Here is a 16,336-nt window from a genome sequence, read left to right as displayed (position 1 = left end):
TTATCCGCCTTTGGGGAGGGTGATTTTTTTTCAGATGCATGTTCAGATGGTGACTTTGAGGGTGACTAATGGTTCCATTGATCAGAGTTATATTTATAAGTCGGATTTATGGCCGTTTATTTTTGAGACGCCGGAGTGCTGTCCGTGGTATTTATCAGTGGGGATCCGTTTATTTCAGGATTCCCCGGGCCGAGTTACTTATCAGTGGGGATCCGTTTATTTCAGGATTCCCTGGGCCGGTGCAGAGGATTGAGGTGATCTGTTCAGAGAGGGTTTGATGATGATGATGATGTATCTGTCTTCCGTTTATTTCGGAACCCGTGAGTCGGATTTGTGGTTACATTTTCGCCCTCAGATGGTTGTGATCAGTTCAGAGATCAGGGCCAGGTTTCAGTGCAGATGATCAGATGACTCGGAGGATGGCAACGTATTGCATTCATTCATCAGCATCATTACATCTTGCATTTACCTGCATCTAACACATGTTTATCCATATGCAGGGACATTTTGATCGAGATCCGGGTTGAGAGACTTTCTGTTCAGAGATGAGGACCGGTTTGAAGCATGATGTTGCCTACAGTTTCTTCGACCCTGAGATTGGTGTGCTGAAGGAGATGATAGCACTGATTACTCCCGACCATGTGGGGATGTTCAGAGAGTCATACGGTAGTATCCTGAAGATGGTTTTCAGACTCACTGACAGTGACAGGAGCGCCATTCATACTCTTCTCCAGTTCTATGATCCGGGGCTGAGATGTTTCGTATTTCCAGATTATCTGTTGGGACCTCTGATGGAGGACTATGCTAGCATTCTGGGTATGCAGATCCGTGATCAGATTCCTTTCCATGTTACTAGGGTGGAGCCTGACGTCCTTGGGATTTCCCGTGCTCTTTATTTGAGTCCGGAAATGGTCAAGGAAGGTTTGAAGGAAAAGGGGAAGTTACCTGGATTTCATTTGAGTTTCTTGGAGGCTAATGCCAAGGAACATGCTGCTATGGGTAATTGGAAGACGGTTTGCGCTCTGATTGCTGTGAGCATTTATGGGATAGTTCTGTTTCCTAATCAGAAGAACTTTGTGGACCATAATGCTATCAGATTGTTCATACAGAGGAACCCTATTCCTACTCTGATCGGAGATGTCTATTACTCGGTTCATAACAGAAACGAGAAGCGGCGTGGGGGTTTGATCAGGTGCTGTGCTCAGCTGCTCTTCAAGTGGTTTATGGGGTATTTGCCTTCCAGAGGTGCTTTTGCTCATCTTGATCCTTCGGTCAAGTGGTCCTTCAGGTTGATGGGTTTGCGGGCTGATGATATTGCTTGGACTCATAATGGTTTGGCAGGACGGGATTTTATATACAGTTGTGGGAGTTTACCTAATGTGCCTCGGGTAGGAGTTCAGGGTTGCATCAATTACAACCCGGTGCTTCTCAGGAGACAGATGGGGTTTGCTGTAGAGGGTCCTCCTCTTGGGCGAGAGATTCAGGAGTCTTTTTACTTCCCGATTGATGGCAATCAGGCCAAGCTGAGGCAGGTATTGGATGAGTGGCGTAATATTCAGAGGAAGGGCAAGGTTCCTTATGGGAAGGTCAACTGTCGGTATTTTCCATTATTTGAGGATTGGTTGCGGAAGAGGATTGAGGTCACACATCTACCATTTCCGGGAGGTGATCCTTGGTGTCCTATGATTGAGGGTCCAAGTTCTTCTGTCAGTATGGAAGAATTCCTCGAGATGAAGAGGGTCAGAGATCAGTTGCTTGCAGAGAAAGCGGAGTTGGAGATGACTGTTGCTCGGGTTTAGATAGCCAACCATGAGATCAAAGTGAAGATGGAAAATCAAGACAAGCGACATGCCATGGAAGCAAAGCGTTTTGAGATAGACACTGCCTACTATGGGAAAGTTAACCAAGCCTTAGCGTCATCTACCAGAGAGCACGACATCACTAAGGAGAAGCTAGCCAGAGCTGCAAAGGTTATTGAGGATCAGAAGAGGAGGCAGATTCTCGTGAAGGATCAGAGAGACGACAGAGTCAGAGTTCTCATTGCTGAGTGGGAAACCAAGCTGAAGGTTAAGGAAGCGGAGAAAGCGAAGATTGTCGCCGAGAAAGATCACTGTATAGCTGAGAGGGATCATTATATGGCAGAGAGAGATCACTACTTCAGGCAGATGAAGATTCATCAGAAGGAAGTGGGGAGATTGCAGCAGGAGAACACCGAGCTCAGGTTCGCCGCAGAGTTCGCGAGGATGGAGGCTGAGATAGGGCCATCTGTGGGACCCTCATCCGGCTAGATCTTTCATTTGTTGTGGACTACCGTCAGGCTTGTTGACGGAATCTACTTGCTTGTATTTCTTTCCTGATTCCGGAGGATTGTATTTGATTTCTATCTGGTTTGATGTATGACTATGGCACTGTTTGCGCTTTTTGTTATGTGATGGTGGTTTTTCATTCAGTGATTGGTTTACAAGCTTTATTTGCTTTACCGTATGCACTCATACAAGCACACACATGGTTGGGGGTATCATGCTCAATCACATATCTCCGATCTGCACGATAAAAATCAAATGCTGATTATCAAAATATTGACGCCGGATTATTATTTGTCTCGATGATGCCAGGATTAAGAGACAAAGTGTCCTTCCTATGGATAAACACTGCATTCATGCATTGATCATAATAACTGGTGTTTTGTTTTGCAGGTATCTGTCGCTAATGTGCTTGATTGTTGCAGGAATCATTGCTCGTGCTCGTAGAACTGTACCTTTGCACTCAACTCATCCTCACAGATACTTCACCAGACGCAATACTCCTAGACTCATGGATCTTCCAAATACAGATATCCTCGAGCTGAAAGACAAGATGAATGAGCTGATCAACATTATGCAAGGCTTTGCAGTTGGTCAGAAGGCGTTGGCTGATAAGGTTGAAAAGCTCGAGCGGGCTTCTGCAGCAAATAGTGGTGTAAACCTGGATGGTGTCTCCAACCAGGGGTTGGGGTCTCGTGATGGCGGCAAGAGAACAATTGTTGGTGTTGTAAATAACGCTGCTGGTTTTGGTGGTGCCGGTGGTCAGCCTGGGCCGGGTCAGAATATGAAGGATGGTCTGTTGCCTCCATTCTATGGGTTTGATGAGGACAGAGAGGAAGACAGGGAAGCAGGCCAGTTTTCAGTGCATAATGAGCCTCTGGGTCAATATGGGGTCCAGCCTCAAAACAGGGAGATTCAGCTGTTGGCTGAGAAGATTAAGGTACTGGAGAGTTATGCCACTCCGGGGATGATCAATATGTCTAATATGGGGCTTGTTGAGGGGATTGTGATCCCACAGAAGTTTAAGGCGCCAACGTTTGATAGATATAATGGGAGTTCTTGTCCAGAGACTCATCTTCAGGCCTTTGTCCGCAAAATTTCTGCATATACAATGGATCAGAAACTGTGGATGTACTTTTTCCAGGACAGCCTGTCCGGAGGTTCCCTGGAATGGTATACCAAGTTGAAATCCTCGGACATTAAAAATTGGCAGGATCTTGGGGACGCGTTCTTCAAGCAATATCAGTTTAATGCTGACATGGCTCCGAGCCGTACCCAGCTGCAGGGTATGTCTCAGAAGAACAATGAAGGGTTTAAGGAGTATGCCCAGCGGTGGAGGGAATTGGCTGCAAGGGTGCAACCTCCTCTTGTTGATAGGGAAATGTCGGATCTGTTCATGGGGACCCTGCAGGGGGCCTTTGCTGAAAGAATGGTTGGTTGTTCGGTGACCAACTTTTCCGATATAGTTGTGGCGGGGGAAAGAATTGAGAACTGGTTGAAGCTCGGTAAAATTCAGGGTAATGCCTCTTCTTCAGGATCAAAGAAACCGTTTGGTAATGGTGGCCAGAGGAAGAAAGAGGGCGATACTAGTGCTGTGTATGCTCAACGAGGACCCAGTAGGGATCGTTACTTCCAGCACACCGTTGCGGTAACTATTCCTGCTGAGTCTCAACCTGCACCGCAACAACAGCAGCAACAGCAACAGAGACAACCCTTTCAACAGAGGCCTCAAAGGGTTGGTTATCAGATGAAGGGAAGAGCAGTGGACAGACAGTTTGATAGGCCTCCAGTGACTTATTCTTTCCTGTTCAAAAAGCTGATGGATCTGGGGTTGGTACAGACAAGGACTCTGGCACCTTTGAGACCTGATCAAAGGCCAGCCAGCTATGATGAAAATGCCAAATGTGAATTCCATTCGGGTGCTCCCGGACACAACATAGAGAACTGTAAAGCTTTTAAGCACACAGTTCAAGACCTGGTGGATTCGAAGGCAATCAACTTCGCACCATCTCCCAACGTTAATGCAAATCCCATGTCCGCGCATGGTCAAAGGGGGGTGAATGCTATCTCTGAGGAGAGCCGAGTTGGGTTGTTGTATGTTGATCAGTTGAAGACTCCGTTGGCTGAGTTCAAGGGGCTGTTGTTGAAAAATGGGGTTCATCCGGGCTGTGAAGACGATTGTGCTGAGTGCACTGGTTCTGTTAATGGGTGCGAACTTCTGAGGAGGACTGTCCAGGGTCTGCTGGACAATGGGGATATTGTGGTTGAGAAGAAGGTTGATGAGGGGAAGATGGAAGTCTCCACCATAACAATCTACTTCGATCCGGTGGATTTGTCAAACCTAGCTGAAGCGGCTCCAGTTACCATCACGGTACCTGGACCAATTCCCTCCGACAAAGATGATGCCGTGCCGTGGCATTATGGTGGGGAGGTATATTGCAATGGGGAGAAGATAGAAGAGCAATCTGCAAGTGAAACCACTATTTCAAAGGTGGATAATGCCGGTCCCAGCGGTTTCACTCGCAGCGGAAGATTGTTTGCTCCTGATGCGTTGAGGAGAGGAGAAGAAGGAAAAAATAAAAAAGAAAAGGCCGAGGCTTTAGCCAGGGCGAAAGGGAAGGCTGTGGTGGATGGAAATACTCCTGTGGTGACACCGGTGCCTGCGGGGTCGGAAGATAAACTTGATGATGACGCGGAAGAATTTTTGAGAATCATCAAGAAATCTGAGTATAAGTTGGTTGACCATCTACAGCAGACTCCTTCCAAAATCTCGATTCTATCATTGCTGTTGAGCTCTGAGGGGCATAGGGAAGCTTTACTGAAAATCTTGAAGAAGGCCTATGTTCCTCAGGAGATCACGATCAACCAATTGGAAACGGTGGTGTCTAACGTGCATGCCAGTCATGGGCTGGGTTTTACTGATATGGACTTGACAGTGGATGGAAGGAATCACAATAGGGCTTTACACATTGCCATGGAATGCAAAGGAGCCGTGCTTTCGCATGTGCTGGTCGATACCGGCTGTAACACCCTTCTAAAATACCCCAAAAATTACTTAACACAATAAACATATAATCAGAGTAATAGTGCACCAAGGGTGTCACACCACCATTCCACACCATTTAAAACAATATAACAGTCATGCTCTTTTATTTAATTTAAATATAAAGTATTTGCACAATTACGCAGCGGATAGAGATCAACTCAATCATGCAAAACATGTAACATCACATGAAATTTAGTTCAACAACAACAATAATAATAATCAAAGTGTTCCCGCCCGATGTTACATCTATCAGAGCATGACCCACTAGGGAGACTACTCTAGACTCCAAGCATTAGCTTCTACTCGACTCATTTCTCGTTACCTGAAAAATAGTGTAAGGGTGAGTTCCTCAATCAATATAATAAGCATTATAAGACAACATGTAATGCCAAGTAATTAACACATCAATCACCCTAATTGCAACACACATTCAGTAATAGCTCATCGGCTCAACATCATACTCAACACCAACATACAACACAAGTATAATCTCAAATCATACTTAACAACAACTCAACACGCGTATAATATTGGAATACATCCATTCATATTATACGCCATACATATATTTATGCAATGAGACTCTACACATGCGGTACCGACTATTCTTGAACATATAGTTCAAGCTCACCGATCAACTCCAGATACGGCTACTAAGCTCACTAGTCCCACTCATTTGAGATCTAATGACTCACTCACCAATTCCTCACCATGGGAATTAGCTACAGCCCCGAAGGCTAGACTATGCACACTAATCATCTAGTATGCAAACATCAACAACAAATCCACAATGATTCACTCACTAATTCCTCACCATGGGAATTAGCTACAGCCCCAAAGGCTATGCTATGCACGCTAATCATCTAGCAATGCAGCACCAACAACAATTCATAACGGACACAAGCTCATACTCTAAGCCATACAACAGTCCATTCACACGTGCATGCATAATATATACATTCACAGCATCATGCACATCATTATACATCATCAATATTTCATCACATAAGCATGTCAGATTATGCCAAACAACAACCACAAATATTAATACATTCCACTAATCCATATACTGCTCAAAACAGCGGGAATAAATCCCTATTACACCATAGGCCAACATAGGCCAACCCGCAGATAGGTACACAACATTTAAACAACAATTTTCCATTCTGCTACAGCGTTAACCGGTTAACGCCCTGGGTTAACCGGTTAACGCAGCACAACACGCCTCCTGTCTCAAAACTTAACAGTGTTAACCGGTTAACACCCTGGGTTAACCGGTTAACGCAGCACAAACAGCAATATTCACAAATCACAACAGTGTTAACCGGTTAACGCCCTGGGTTAACCGGTTAACGCAGACAAAACAACACATTTTCACAATTCAACACAGTGTTAACCGGTTAACACCCTGGGTTAACCGGTTAACGCAAGACAGAAAGCTGTTCCTGCGCTAACACACAGCAGAAAGCAGAATTCTCCGCATTTTCCGCTGTTGGAGGACTTCCGGACCTCCGAATCCAATTCCGTAAAAAGCTCTACGTCCAGTAAATTACGACACACTCATTTACGGGTTCAATTACAGTCTTTAACACAGTTTATCCAACATCATTTTCAATATCAACAATCCCAATTAGGGTCAAATTAACAGCTTATTACTACCCATCACATATCATCCCATAATACCCATTAATCGAGATAAACCCCCCTTACCTGATTAATCGACGAATCTCAAGCTTCAAGCTCTTCTCTCTTCACCCTTCAGCCCTTGCTCTGCCTCTTTCACGATCGCTTCTTCTGTTTCTCTTTTTGCCCTTTTCCACGTTCTGTCTCCTTTTTCCTTTTCACGTGAAAAACCTTTTTCCAAAAATTGGGACTTTCATTATTCCAACTTATATATTCCAAATAATAATTATTATTCCAAAATAATAATAATTCAAAAATAATAATAATAATAAAATTTCCAATTATTTAATTAAATTAATAATTAAATTATTAACTCAATTCAAATAATTATTTTATTATTATCGGGGTGTTACAACTCTCCCCCACTAAAAGAGTTTTCGTCCTCGAAAACATACCTCAAGCGAACAACTCTGGGTAAGACTCCTTCATCTTACTCTCCAGTTCCCAAGTCACGTTGCCACCTGCTGGTCCTCCCCAAGCTACCTTCACCAAGGCAATCTCTTTACCCCGCAACTGCTTCAACTCTCGATCCTCGATCCTCATAGGTGATGTTTCAACAGTCAGGTTATCTCTCACCTGTACATCATCTATTTGGACAACATGCGACGGATCATGAATGTACCTCCTCAACTGAGACACATGAAAAACCTCATGCAAATTCGCAAGCGACGGCGGTAAAGCGATACGATAGGCTACCTCCCCTATCCGCTCCAAAATCTGATAAGGACCAATAAATCGAGGTGTCAACTTCTTCAACTTCAAAGCTCGACCAACACCAGTTATCGGAGTGACGCGAAGAAACACATGATCTCCCTCTTGGAACTCAAGTGACTTCCTCCTCTTATCATGATAACTCTTCTGACGACTCTGAGCAATTCTCATCTTCTCCTGAATCATCTTAATCTTTTCTGTAGTCTGTTGAACAATCTCCGGTCCAACCACAGCACTCTCACCGGACTCATACCAACATAAAGGTGTCCGACATCTCCTACCATACAAAGCTTCAAACGGTGCCATACCAATGCTCGAATGAAAACTATTGTTGTAGGTAAACTCAATCAAAGGTAAATAACAATCCCAAGCACCTCCTTTTTCCAAAACACAAGCTCTCAAAAGATCCTCTAGTGACTGAATCGTCCTCTCAGTCTGACCATCAGTCTGCGGATGATATGCAGAACTCACTCTCAACTTAGTTCCCAAAGCTCTTTGCAAACCTTCCCAGAACTTCGATGTAAATCTAGGATCTCTGTCCGAAACAATACTCGACGGAATACCATGCAAACTTACAATCTTCTCAATATACAACTCGGCTAATCTCTCTAACGGATAATCCATTCTGATCGGAATGAAATGAGCCGACTTTGTCAACCTGTCCACAATCACCCAAATGGCTTCAAAGTTCTTACTTGTCCTCGGTAACCCAGAAACAAAATCCATACTGATACTGTCCCACTTCCACTCTGGAATAGCCAACGGTTGCATTAGTCCAGACGGCTTCTGATGCTCAATCTTTGACTTCTGACAAGTCAAACAAGAATAAACAAAACTTGCAATTTCTCTTTTCATTCCCGGCCACCAAAATAACTTCTTCAAATCATGATACATCTTCGTAGCTCCAGGATGAATACTTAAGCCACTACGATGTCCCTCCTCAAGAATACTCTTCTTAAGCTCAATAACATTCGGAATACACACCCGACTACCAAATTTCAAAACACCATTCTCATCAACTCTGAATTCACCACTTTGGCCTTGATTCACTAAAGTCAACTTATCAACCAAAAGCATATCAGATTTCTGACCCTCTCTGATCTCCTCCAGAATACCACTCGTTAATTTCAACATTCCCAATTTAACACTATTGTGAGTACTCTCACACACCAAACTCAAGTCTCTAAACTGCTCAATCAAATCCAATTCCCTAACCATTAACATAGACATATGTAATGACTTCCGACTCAACGCATCAGCCACTACATTTGCTTTACCCGGATGGTAATTCAAACCAAAGTCATAATCCTTCAGAAACTCTAACCATCTCCTCTGTCTCATATTCAGCTCTTTCTGATCAAACAAATACTTTAAACTCTTATGGTCACTGAAAACCTCAAATCTTGATCCATACAAGTAATGCCTCCACAACTTCAGAACAAATACCACAGCTGCCAACTCTAAATCGTGTGTAGGATAGTTCCTCTCATGAACCCTCAGCTGTCTCGAAGCATAAGCTATAACCCGCTTATTCTGCATCAACACACCACCTAAACCCAACAATGAAGCGTCACAGTAAACTTCAAACGATTCCGATGAACTCGGTAATATTAGAATAGGAGCAGTAGTCAACCTTCTCTTTAACTCTTGGAAACCTTCTTCACATTTTGAATCCCAAACAAACGCTTGCCCCTTTCTAGTCAACATCGTCAATGGTAACGCCAACTTGGAAAATCCCTCAATGAACTTCCTATAATAACCAGCCAAACCAAGGAAACTTCGAATTTCAGCAACCGACTTCGGAGCTTCCCACTTAGATACCGCTTCTATCTTAGAAGGATCAACAGCAACACCACCTCTTGAAATCACATGACCAAGAAAACTAACCTCTTCTAACCAAAATTCACACTTCGACAGTTTAGCAAATAACTTCTTTTCTCGTAGAACTTCTAAAACCACTCTCAAATGCTCGGCATGCTCTTCTTCAGATTTCGAATACACTAAAATATCATCAATAAACACCACAACAAACTGATCTAGGTACGGATGGAAAATCCTATTCATATACTCCATAAATACTCCAGGCGCATTAGTCACACCAAAAGGCATCACGGAATACTCATAATGTCCATACCTTGTTCTGAAAGCAGTCTTCTGAATATCCTCAGTTTTCACACGTATCTGATGATACCCAGATCTCAAATCTATCTTGCTGAACACACTCGCACCAACCAACTGATCCATCAAATCATCAATCCTCGGCAAAGGATACCGATTCTTGATCGTCACTTTATTCAGTTGCCTGTAGTCCACACACAACCTCATAGTACCTTCCTTCTTCTTAACCAACAACACTGGTGCACCCCACGGTGACACACTTGGACGAATAAACTTCTTATTCAACAAATCTTCCAACTGACTTTTCAATTCAGTTAACTCAACAGCAGACATACGGTACGGAGCCATCGATATCGGTCTAGTACCAGGTACCAATTCAATCGAGAACTCAACTTCACGCTCTGGCGGTAACTCATTCACTTCTTCCGGAAACACATCAGGAAAGTCACACACCACTGCTAGATCACGAATCACCAGTTTATCTTTAGCCTCTAAAGTTGCCAACAGCATAAACAACTCTGCCCCATCTGCCACTTCCTCATTCACCTGCCTGGCTGATAGAAACAGACTCTGCCCTTCCTCAATCTCAGGAATTATCACCGTCTTATCAAAACAGTTGATATAGACTCGGTTAAACACCAACCAGTTCATACCCAAGATAACGTCAATCTGCACTAATGGAAGACACACAAGGTCTATCCCAAAATCTCTACCAAAAATATTCAAAGGACAACTCAAACAAACCGAAGTAGTAGTCACTGAACCCTTTGCAGGAGTATCAATCACCATACTTCCACGCATCTCAGATATCTCTAACCTAAGCTTCACAGCGCAATCCACAGATATAAAAGAATGAGTAGCACCTGTGTCAATAATAGCTATAAGAGGAAAGCCATTAATATAACACGTACCTCTGATCAAACGATCATCTGCAGAAGTCTCAGAACCTGATAGAGCAAAAACCTTGCCTCCTGACTGATTCTCCTTCTTCGGCTTAGGACACTGGGGACTGATATGACCCAACTCTCCACAGTTGAAACAAGTTACAGTCTTCAATCGGCACTCGGCAGCCAAGTGACCGCCTTTCCCACACTTGAAACACTTCATCTCAGCACTGGTACACTCATGAACACGATGTCCAGCCCGACCACATCTATAACACTTAGCAGGAGCACTAGAGTCTCCCCCACTAGGCCTCTTCATCCCACTCTGCTTCTGAAAACCTTTGCCAGCTGCATACGGTTTTCCACGATCCATCTGATTCTTACCCTTCCTATCAACCCTCTGCTGATAGCTCTCTGCTCTAGCCTTGGAATCCTGTTCAAAAATTCTGCAACAGTCAACCAAGTCAGAAAACACCCTGATCCTCTGATATCCAATAGCTTGTTTGATCTCAGGACGCAACCCGTTCTCAAACTTCACACATTTAGAAAATTCTCCAGCAGCCTCATTATAGGGAGTATAGTACTTTGACAGCTCGGTGAACTTCGCAGCATACTCAGTAACCGACCTGTTACCCTGCTTCAATTCCAAAAACTCTATCTCTTTCTTTCCTCTGACATCTTCTGGAAAATACTTTCTCAGGAACCTTTCCCTGAACACAGCCCAAGTGATCTCGGTATTCCCAGCAGATTCCAACTCAGTGCGGGTAGCAACCCACCAATCATCAGCTTCCTCTGACAGCATATGTGTACCGAACCTGACCTTCTGGTTATCAGCACACTCAGTTACTCTGAAGATCCTCTCGATCTCCTTCAACCACTTCTGAGCACCATCTGGATCGTATGCTCCCTTGAACATTGGAGGATTGTTCTTCTGGAACTCACTCAGTTGACGAGCAGCTCCCATTCCCATAACATTCTGATTTCCTCCAAGTACTCCAGCTAGCATACCCAGAGCCTCAGCAATTGCAGCATCATCTCTACCTCTTCCAGCCATCTCTATTCTGAAAACCCAACAAACTAAAACAATAAGTACTGATAGGTTACTCAACACCTATACCGTACAGGGAAACAGAAAAATTACGACTCGACTCGACCGACTATGCTCTGATACCACTAATGTAACACCCTTCTAAAATACCCCAAAAATTACTTAACACAATAAACATATAATCAGAGTAATAGTGCACCAAGGGTGTCACACCACCATTCCACACCATTTAAAACAATATAACAGTCATGCTCTTTTATTTAATTTAAATATAAAGTATTTGCACAATTACGCAGCGGATAGAGATCAACTCAATCATGCAAAACATGTAACATCACATGAAATTTAGTTCAACAACAACAATAATAATAATCAAAGTGTTCCCGCCCGATGTTACATCTATCAGAGCATGACCCACTAGGGAGACTACTCTAGACTCCAAGCATTAGCTTCTACTCGACTCATTTCTCGTTACCTGAAAAATAGTGTAAGGGTGAGTTCCTCAATCAATATAATAAGCATTATAAGACAACATGTAATGCCAAGTAATTAACACATCAATCACCCTAATTGCAACACACATTCAGTAATAGCTCATCGGCTCAACATCATACTCAACACCAACATACAACACAAGTATAATCTCAAATCATACTTAACAACAACTCAACACGCGTATAATATTGGAATACATCCATTCATATTATACGCCATACATATATTTATGCAATGAGACTCTACACATGCGGTACCGACTATTCTTGAACATATAGTTCAAGCTCACCGATCAACTCCAGATACGGCTACTAAGCTCACTAGTCCCACTCATTTGAGATCTAATGACTCACTCACCAATTCCTCACCATGGGAATTAGCTACAGCCCCGAAGGCTAGACTATGCACACTAATCATCTAGTATGCAAACATCAACAACAAATCCACAATGATTCACTCACTAATTCCTCACCATGGGAATTAGCTACAGCCCCAAAGGCTATGCTATGCACGCTAATCATCTAGCAATGCAGCACCAACAACAATTCATAACGGACACAAGCTCATACTCTAAGCCATACAACAGTCCATTCACACGTGCATGCATAATATATACATTCACAGCATCATGCACATCATTATACATCATCAATATTTCATCACATAAGCATGTCAGATTATGCCAAACAACAACCACAAATATTAGTACATTCCACTAATCCATATACTGCTCAAAACAGCGGGAATAAATCCCTATTACACCATAGGCCAACATAGGCCAACCCGCAGATAGGTACACAACATTTAAACAACAATTTTCCATTCTGCTACAGCGTTAACCGGTTAACGCCCTGGGTTAACCGGTTAACGCAGCACAACACGCCTCCTGTCTCAAAACTTAACAGTGTTAACCGGTTAACACCCTGGGTTAACCGGTTAACGCAGCACAAACAGCAATATTCACAAATCACAACAGTGTTAACCGGTTAACGCCCTGGGTTAACCGGTTAACGCAGACAAAATAACACATTTTCACAATTCAACACAGTGTTAACCGGTTAACACCCTGGGTTAACCGGTTAACGCAAGACAGAAAGCTGTTCCTGCGCTAACACACAGCAGAAAGCAGAATTCTCCGCATTTTCCGCTGTTTGAGGACTTCCGGACCTCCGAATCCAATTCCGTAAAAAGCTCTACGTCCAGTAAATTACGACACACTCATTTACGGGTTCAATTACAGTCTTTAACACAGTTTATCCAACATCATTTTCAATATCAACAATCCCGATTAGGGTCAAATTAACAGCTTATTACTACCCATCACATATCATCCCATAATACCCATTAATCGAGATAAACCCCCCTTACCTGATTAATCGACGAATCTCAAGCTTCAAGCTCTTCTCTCTTCACCCTTCAGCCCTTGCTCTGCCTCTTTCACGATCGCTTCTTCTGTTTCTCTTTTTGCCCTTTTCCACGTTCTGTCTCCTTTTTCCTTTTCACGTGAAAAACCTTTTTCCAAAAATTGGGACTTTCATTATTCCAACTTATATATTCCAAATAATAATTATTATTCCAAAATAATAATAATTCAAAAATAATAATAATAATAAAATTTCCAATTATTTAATTAAATTAATAATTAAATTATTAACTCAATTCAAATAATTATTTTATTATTATCGGGGTGTTACAACTCTCCCCCACTAAAAGAGTTTTCGTCCTCGAAAACATACCTCAAGCGAACAACTCTGGGTAAGACTCCTTCATCTTACTCTCCAGTTCCCAAGTCACGTTGCCACCTGCTGGTCCTCCCCAAGCTACCTTCACCAAGGCAATCTCTTTACCCCGCAACTGCTTCAACTCTCGATCCTCGATCCTCATAGGTGATGTTTCAACAGTCAGGTTATCTCTCACATGTACATCATCTATTTGGACAACATGCGACGGATCATGAATGTACCTCCTCAACTGAGACACATGAAAAACCTCATGCAAATTCGCAAGCGACGGCGGTAAAGCGATACGATAGGCTACCTCCCCTATCCGCTCCAAAATCTGATAAGGACCAATAAATCGAGGTGTCAACTTCTTCGACTTCAAAGCTCGACCAACACCAGTTATCGGAGTGACGCGAAGAAACACATGATCTCCCTCTTGGAACTCAAGTGACTTCCTCCTCTTATCATGATAACTCTTCTGACGACTCTGAGCAATTCTCATCTTCTCCTGAATCATCTTAATCTTTTCTGTAGTCTGTTGAACAATCTCCGGTCCAACCACAGCACTCTCACCGGACTCATACCAACATAAAGGTGTCCGACATCTCCTACCATACAAAGCTTCAAACGGTGCCATACCAATGCTCGAATGAAAACTATTGTTGTAGGTAAACTCAATCAAAGGTAAATAACAATCCCAAGCACCTCCTTTTTCCAAAACACAAGCTCTCAAAAGATCCTCTAGTGACTGAATCGTCCTCTCAGTCTGACCATCAGTCTGCGGATGATATGCAGAACTCCCTCTCAACTTAGTTCCCAAAGCTCTTTGCAAACCTTCCCAGAACTTCGATGTAAATCTAGGATCTCTGTCCGAAACAATACTCGACGGAATACCATGCAAACTTACAATCTTCTCAATATACAACTCGGCTAATCTCTCTAACGGATAATCCATTCTGATCGGAATGAAATGAGCCGACATTGTCAACCTGTCCACAATCACCCAAATGGCTTCAAAGTTCTTACTTGTCCTCGGTAACCCAGAAACAAAATCCATACTGATACTGTCCCACTTCCACTCTGGAATAGCCAACGGTTGCATTAGTCCAGACGGCTTCTGATGCTCAATCTTTGACTTCTGACAAGTCAAACAAGAATAAACAAAACTTGCAATTTCTCTTTTCATTCCCGGCCACCAAAATAACTTCTTCAAATCATGATACATCTTCGTAGCTCCAGGATGAATACTTAAGCCACTACGATGTCCCTCCTCAAGAATACTCTTCTTAAGCTCAATAACATTCGGAATACACACCCGACTACCAAATTTCAAAACACCATTCTCATCAACTCTGAATTCACCACTTTGGCCTTGATTCACTAAAGTCAACTTATCAACCAAAAGCATATCAGATTTCTGACCCTCTCTGATCTCCTCCAGAATACCACTCGTTAATTTCAACATTCCCAATTTAACACTATTGTGAGTACTCTCACACACCAAACTCAAGTCTCTAAACTGCTCAATCAAATCCAATTCCCTAACCATTAACATAGACATATGTAATGACTTCCGACTCAACGCATCAGCCACTACATTTGCTTTACCCGGATGGTAATTCAAACCAAAGTCATAATCCTTCAGAAACTCTAACCATCTCCTCTGTCTCATATTCAGCTCTTTCTGATCAAACAAATACTTTAAACTCTTATGGTCACTGAAAACCTCAAATCTTGATCCATACAAGTAATGCCTCCACAACTTCAGAACAAATACCACAGCTGCCAACTCTAAATCGTGTGTAGGATAGTTCCTCTCATGAACCCTCAGCTGTCTCGAAGCATAAGCTATAACCCGCTTATTCTGCATCAACACACCACCTAAACCCAACAATGAAGCGTCACAGTAAACTTCAAACGATTCCGATGAACTCGGTAATATTAGAATAGGAGCAGTAGTCAACCTTCTCTTTAACTCTTGGAAACCTTCTTCACATTTTGAATCCCAAACAAACGCTTGCCCCTTTCTAGTCAACATCGTCAATGGTAACGCCAACTTGGAAAATCCCTCAATGAACTTCCTATAATAACCAGCCAAACCAAGGAAACTTCGAATTTCAGCAACCGACTTCGGAGCTTCCCACTTAGATACCGCTTCTATCTTAGAAGGATCAACAGCAACACCACCTCTTGAAATCACATGACCAAGAAAACTAACCTCTTCTAACCAAAATTCACACTTCGACAGTTTAGCAAATAACTTCTTTTCTCGTAGAACTTCTAAAACCACTCTCAAATGCTCGGCATGCTCTTCTTCAGATTTCGAA

The sequence above is a fragment of the Lathyrus oleraceus genome, chromosome 7, assembly GCF_024323335.1.
Source record: "Lathyrus oleraceus cultivar Zhongwan6 chromosome 7, CAAS_Psat_ZW6_1.0, whole genome shotgun sequence".
In the NCBI taxonomy this organism is placed as follows: Eukaryota; Viridiplantae; Streptophyta; class Magnoliopsida; order Fabales; family Fabaceae; genus Lathyrus; species Lathyrus oleraceus.
Note: the sequence above shows the minus strand (reverse complement) of the source record.